Source organism: Syngnathus scovelli, unplaced genomic scaffold (assembly GCF_024217435.2).
Source record: "Syngnathus scovelli strain Florida unplaced genomic scaffold, RoL_Ssco_1.2 HiC_scaffold_24, whole genome shotgun sequence".
Taxonomy (NCBI): domain Eukaryota; kingdom Metazoa; phylum Chordata; class Actinopteri; order Syngnathiformes; family Syngnathidae; genus Syngnathus; species Syngnathus scovelli.
In genome coordinates, this window is record NW_026061333.1 from 365,990 (window position 1) to 372,500 (window position 6,511).

A 6,511-nucleotide genomic window follows, 5' to 3' on the forward strand; every position below is an offset into this window, starting at 1 on the left:
CCGGCGAGCCCGCGCACCCGCCCGGCACATCCGGGAGGCCGTGCGCACGAGCCAAGTGGCCGAAAATAGCCCCCGCCGAGCGGATCGGCTGTTTATAAGAACCGCGGAGGTGGTCGCGGCGCCTCATTCGACTTCCAGCGGCCGGCGAGCTCGCGCACCCGCCCGGCACATCCGGGAGGCCGTGCGCACAAGCCAAGTGGCCGAAAATAGCCCCCGCCGAGCGGATCGGCTGTTTATAAGCACCGCGGAGGTGGTCGCGGCGCCTCATTCGACTTCCAGCGGCCGGCGAGCTCGCGCACCCGCCCGGCACATCCGGGAGGCCGTGCGCACGAGCCAAGTGGCCGAAAATAGCCCCCGCCGAGCGGATCGGCTGTTTATAAGCACCGCGGAGGTGGTCGCGGCGCCTCATTCGACTTCCAGCGGCCGGCGAGCTCGCGCACCCGCCCGGCACATCCGGGAGGCCGTGCGCACGAGCCAAGTGGCCGAAAATAGCCCCCGCCGAGCGGATCGGCTGTTTATAAGCACCGCGGAGGTGGTCGCGGCGCCTCATTCGACTTCCAACGGGCTGCGCACTCGTGCACGCCGCCCGGTTCAAATTTTCTAAGTGCAACGCACAATGAGATGCATGAGAAACGGCCTTGGTTACCATCACATTTGAAGCGATGAATACGAAGTTAAATTTTATGACTCGGTGTATAAGTCGAGGTCGATTTTTTTCGGTCGATTTTGGATCGAAAAAGGTCGACCAATACACCGGCAAATACGGTATATATACTTATTATAAATGTAGTATTTATTTATATTGATTTATTGTTTATTTATATATATAAAGGCAGGTCCGCAAAAATATTTCTGACGCGTAGCCGGTCCGTGGCGCAAGAAAGGTTGGGGACCACTAGTCTAAAAGAATCTGGCCGTAACTGGAATAGGGTTCTACGCGAATGCCCAACGGAAAAGTGAAGTGCACAAAACCTGCATTTGGCTGTATCAAAATAAATGTCATGAAAAAGGTAAAAACACTACATGGAAGCGCAATGTGTTGTGCTGGGTTCTTTTACAAGTAAAGACTGCTGCTTTGAGTTCACAGGGAGCCATGCTCTTTATTCACTGTACATAGAGGTTTTGAACTCGTGTTGTAGTTTCAGTGTCGGAGTTCAAACTAGGCTTGCAGTTTCCGAATGCCATTCGTGATGGGTGTTGTAAAAAGGTCTTGGCTTAAACGATTGAAGTGCACATAAGAAAAAAAAAAAAAAAAAAAAAAGAGCTTGAAGTGCACATAAGAAAAAGAAAAAGCTTACAGCACCTGGTATTCCCAGGCAGTCTCCCATCCAAGTACTAACCAGGCCCGACCCTGCTTAGCTTCCGAGATAAGACGAGATCAGGCGTTCTCAGGGTAGTATGGCCGTAAGCCGTGAGGTGACCCAACATTTTGCATTTTATAGACACAATCGCCCCTGAAACTAGCGAGCAAGCCAATGAAGCCTTCAAAACTGCTTCGGCACATGGAGACCAAGCATCCTGCATTAAAAGACAAACCTTAACCACTTCGGGTTTCATTGTCTCCGATTACGCCTGGATGGGACCGGCTCGTTTCTGAGAAACAAGCTCGGTGCTCCCAATAATTCAACGTAATGGTGACTTTTATTTTTATGTGGTTTATATTTGTTTTTATGCCAGTCGTATCATTTTATTTAATCCTATTTATATATATTTATTATAAATGTAGTATTTATTTATATAGATTTATTGTTTATTTATATATATAAAGGCAGGTCCGCAAAAATATTTCTGACGCGTAGCCGGTCCGTGGCGCAAGAAAGTTTGGGGACCACTAGTCTAAAAGAATCTGGCCGTAACTGGAATAGGGTTCTACGCGAATGCCCAACGGAAAAGTGAAGTGCACAAAACCTGCATTTGGCTGTATCAAAATAAATGTCATGAAAAAGGTAAAAACACTACATGGAAGCGCAATGTGTTGTGCTGGGTTCTTTTACAAGTAAAGACTGCTGCTTTGAGTTCACAGGGAGCCATGCTCTTTATTCACTGTACATAGTCTGTCCTCTAGCGGTAAAAACGTGAACTGCAATGCTATGGCTGTCGCCACACAATGTAGGTTTTAAACTCGTGTTGTAGTTTCAGTGTCGGAGTTCAAACTAGGCTTGCAGTTTCCGAATGCCATTCGTGATGGGTGCTGTAAAAAGTTCTTGGCTTAAACGATTGAAGTGCACATAAGAAAAAAAAAAAAAAAAAAAAAGCTTACGGTAACTGGTATTCCCAGGCGGTCTCCCATCCAAGTACTAACCAGGTCCGACCCTGCTTAGCCTCCGAGGTCGGACGAGAGCGGGCGCTCTCAGGGTAGTATTGCCGTAAGCCGTGAAACCGCTCAGAATTTTTCATTTTATAGACACAATCGCCCCTGAAACCATGCCAAGCAGCGGCGGGACTTGATGGCTGTGGTAAAAGTTTCCTTTCACAATTGACGTGGGAAAAAAAAAAAAAAAAAGGCTTTCAGCACCTGGTATTCCCGGACGGTCACCCTTCCCTTTTGTTTTTTTTTTTTGTTTTTTTTACAACCAGGGCCGAAACAGGCTTTCTTCCAAGGCTTTTGGTGTTTTCTGGAAACATGGCTATCATGAAAAGTTATTGACAGCTTTTTATGCGGTAGCACGAATTTGCCGTTGCGACCTGCATTTTGCTGAATCAAAATAAATGCCTTGAAAAGTTTAAAAACACTTCATGGAAGTCACTTCACTGGTTTCTTTTATATCAAACAAATTGTTTTAGGTTATTCACCTGACATGTTTCGGCGGTTTCTTCCGCCTTCATCAGAGTGTCACAGATGTGATGGTGACGCGTCTTTATCAGCTGATGGATCAACATGTCAGGTGAATAACCTAAAACAATTTGTTTGATATAAAAGAAACCAGTGAAGTGATTAAATAAGGAAAAACAAAATGAACTTAGTACAATTACTTCATGGAAGTGTTGTGTTGGGTTCTTTTACAAGTCAAGCCTGCTGCTTTGAGTTCACAGGGAGCCATGCTCACTGTACATAGTCTGCTCTCTAGCGGTAAAAAATTTAACTACAATGCTGTGGATGTCACCACATAATATAGCTTTCAAACTCGTGTTATAGTTTCAATGTCGGAGTTTAAATTAGGCTTGCTGTTTCCGGATGCCATTCGTGATGGGTGTTGTAAAAAATAGCTTCTTAAACGATTGAAGTGCACATAAGAAAAAGAAAAAGCTTACAGCACCTGGTATTCCCAGGCGGTCTCCCATCCAAGTACTAACCAGGCCCGACCCTGCTTAGCTTCCGAGATCGGACGAGATCGGGCGTTCTCAGGGTAGTATGGCCGTAAGCCGTGAGGTGACCCAACATTTTGCATTTTATAGACACAATCGCCCCTGAAACTAGCGAGCGAGCCAATGAAGCCTTCAAAACTGCTTCGGCACATGGAGACCAAGCATCCTGCATTAAAAGACAAACCTTAACCACTTCGGGTTTCATTGTCTCCGATTACGCCTGGATGGGACCGGCTCGTTTCTGAGAAACAAGCTCGGTGCTCCCAATAATTCAACGTAATGGTGACTTTTATTTTTATGTGGTTTATATTTGTTTTTATGCCAGTCGTATCATTTTATTTAATCGTATTTACCGTATTTGCCGGTGTACAGGTCGACTCGGTGTATAAGTCGACCCCCTAAAATTCGACGGAAATTTACGATTTTATGATATATCCTTTGTATAAGTCGAGCTCAATTGTTGCATTATATTAAACTTCAAAATTCAATATGCGAAATTTATTGACGAAATGTGTTCAAATTCTGGGAGGCCGTGCGCATGCTGCTGTTTATAAGCACCGCGGAGGAGATCGCGGCCGGCGAGCTCGCGCACGCCGCCCGGCACCAACGGGAGGCCGGAAATAGCTCCAAGCCGAGCGGATCGGCACTTTATAAGCACCGCGGAGGAGATCGCGGCGCCTCATTGGACTTCCAGCGGCCGGCGAGCTCGCGCACCCGCCCGGCACATCCGGGAGGCCGTGCGCACGAGCCAAGTGGCCGAAAATAGCCCCCGCCGAGCGGATCGGCTGTTTATAAGCACCGCGGAGGTGGTCGCGGCGCCTCATTCGACTTCCAGCGGCCGGCGAGCTCGCGCACCGGCCCGGCACATCCGGGAGGCCGTGCGCACGAGCCAAGTGGCCGAAAATAGCCCCCGCCGAGCGGATCGGCTGTTTATAAGCACCGCGGAGGTGGTCGGGCGCCTCATTCGACTTCCAGCGGCCGGCGAGCTCGCGCACCCGCCCGGCACATCCGGGAGGCCGTGCGCACGAGCCAAGTGGCCGAAAATAGCCCCTGCCGAGCGGATCGGCTGTTTATAAGCACCGCGGAGGTGGTCGCGGCGCCTCATTCGACTTCCAGCGGCCGGCGAGCTCGCGCACCCGCCCGGCACATCCGGGAGGCCGTGCGCACGAGCCAAGTGGCCGAAAATAGCCCCCGCCGAGCGGATCGGTTGTTTATAAGCACCGCGGAGGTAGTCGCGGGGCCTCATTCGACTTCCAGCGGCCGGCGAGCTCGCGCACCCGCCCGGCACATCCGAGAGGCCGTGCGCACGAGCCAAGTGGCCGAAAATAGCCCCCGCCGAGCGGATCGGCTGTTTATAAGCACCGCGGAGGTGGTCGCGGCGCCTCATTCGACTTCCAACGGCCGGCGAGCTCGCGCACCCGCCCGGCACATCCGGGAGGCCGGGCGCACGAGCCAAGTGGCCGAAAATAGCCCCCGCCGAGCGGATCGGCTGTTTATAAGCACCGCGGAGGTGGTCGCGGCGCCTCATTCGACTTCCAGCGGCCGGCGAGCTCGCGCACCCGCCCGGCACATCCGGGAGGCCGTGCGCACGAGCCAAGTGGCCGAAAATAGCCCCCGCCGAGCGGATCGGCTGTTTATAAGCACCGCGGAGGTGGTCGCGGCGCTTCATTCGACTTCCAGCGGCCGGCGAGCTCGCGCACCCGCCCGGCACATCCGGGAGGCCGTGCGCACGAGTCAAGTGGCCGAAAATAGCCCCCGCCGAGCGGATCGGCTGTTTATAAGCACCGCGGAGGTGGTCGCGGCGCCTCATTCGACTTCCAGCGGCCGGCGAGCTCGCGCACCCGCCCGGCACATCCGGGAGGCCGTGCGCACGAGCCAAGTGGCCGAAAATAGCCCCCGCCGAGCGGATCGGCTGTTTATAAGCACCGCGGAGGTGGTCGCGGCGCCTCATTCGACTTCCGGCGGGCGGCGAGCTCGCGCACCCGCCCGGCACATCCGGGAGGCCGTGCGCACGAGCCAAGTGGCCGAAAATAGCCCCCGCCGAGCGGATCGGCTGTTTATAAGCACCGCGGAGGTGGTCGCGGCGCCTCATTCGACTTCAAGCGGCCGGCGAGCTCGCGCACCCGCCCGGCACATCCGGGAGGCCGTGCGCACGAGCCAAGTGGCCGAAAATAGCCCCCGCCGAGCGGATCGGCTGTTTATAAGCACCGCGGAGGTGGTCGCGGCGCCTCATTCGACTTCCAGCGGCCGGCGAGCTCGCGCACCCGCCCGGCACATCCGGGAGGCCGTGCGCACGAGCCAAGTGGCCGAAAATAGCCCCCGCCGAGCGGATCGGCTGTTTATAAGCACCGCGGAGGTGGTCGGGCGCCTCATTCGACTTCCAGCGGCCGGCGAGCTCGCGCACCCGCCCGGCACATCCGGGAGGCCGTGCGCACGAGCCAAGTGGCCGAAAATAGCCCCCGCCGAGCGGATCGGCTGTTTATAAGCACCGCGGAGGTGGTCGCGGCGCCTCATTCGACTTCCAGCGGCCGGCGAGCTCGCGCACCCGCCCGGCACATCCGGGAGGCCGTGCGCACGAGCCAAGTGGCCGAAAATAGCCCCCGCCGAGCGGATCGGCTGTTTATAAGCACCGCGGAGGTGGTCGCGGCGCCTCATTCGACTTCCAGCGGCCGGCGAGCTCGCGCACCCGCCCGGCACATCCGGGAGGCCGTGCGCACGAGCCAAGTGGCCGAAAATAGCCCCCGCCGAGCGGATCGGCTGTTTATAAGCACCGCGGAGGTGGTCGCGGCGCCTCATTCGACTTCCAGCGGCCGGCGAGCTCGCGCACCCGCCCGGCACATCCGGGAGGCCGTGCGCACGAGCCAAGTGGCCGAAAATAGCCCCCGCCGAGCGGATCGGCTGTTTATAAGCACCGCGGAGGTGGTCGCGGCGCCTCATTCGACTTCCAGCGGCCGGCGAGCTCGCGCACCCGCCCGGCACATCCGGGAGGCCGTGCGCACGAGTCAAGTGGCCGAAAATAGCCCCCGCCGAGCGGATCGGCTGTTTATAAGCACCGCGGAGGTGGTCGCGGCGCCTCATTCGACTTCCAGCGGCCGGCGAGCTCGCGCACCCGCCCGGCACATCCGGGAGGCCGTGCGCACGAGCCAAGTGGCCGAAAATAGCCCCCGCCGAGCGGATCGGCTGTTTATAAGCACCGCGGAGGTGG

At 55.4% G+C, this 6,511-nt stretch overlaps 2 non-coding genes and 1 pseudogene across 2 annotated transcripts; all 3 read right to left on the reverse strand.

The window, feature by feature from the left end:
- Positions 1 to 1,291: 1,291 nt before the first annotated feature.
- Positions 1,292 to 1,410, reverse strand: LOC125992826 (5S ribosomal RNA). Its single transcript, XR_007489823.1, has one exon. It is a non-coding gene; the product is annotated as a 5S ribosomal RNA (ribosomal RNA).
- Positions 1,411 to 2,253: 843 nt separating this feature from the next.
- LOC125992896 (5S ribosomal RNA) lies at positions 2,254 to 2,372 on the reverse strand (annotated as a pseudogene).
- An 873-nt stretch (positions 2,373 to 3,245) lies between these two features.
- LOC125992864 (5S ribosomal RNA) lies at positions 3,246 to 3,364 on the reverse strand. The gene has a single exon (XR_007489850.1). It is a non-coding gene; the product is annotated as a 5S ribosomal RNA (ribosomal RNA).
- Positions 3,365 to 6,511: the final 3,147 nt, after the last annotated feature.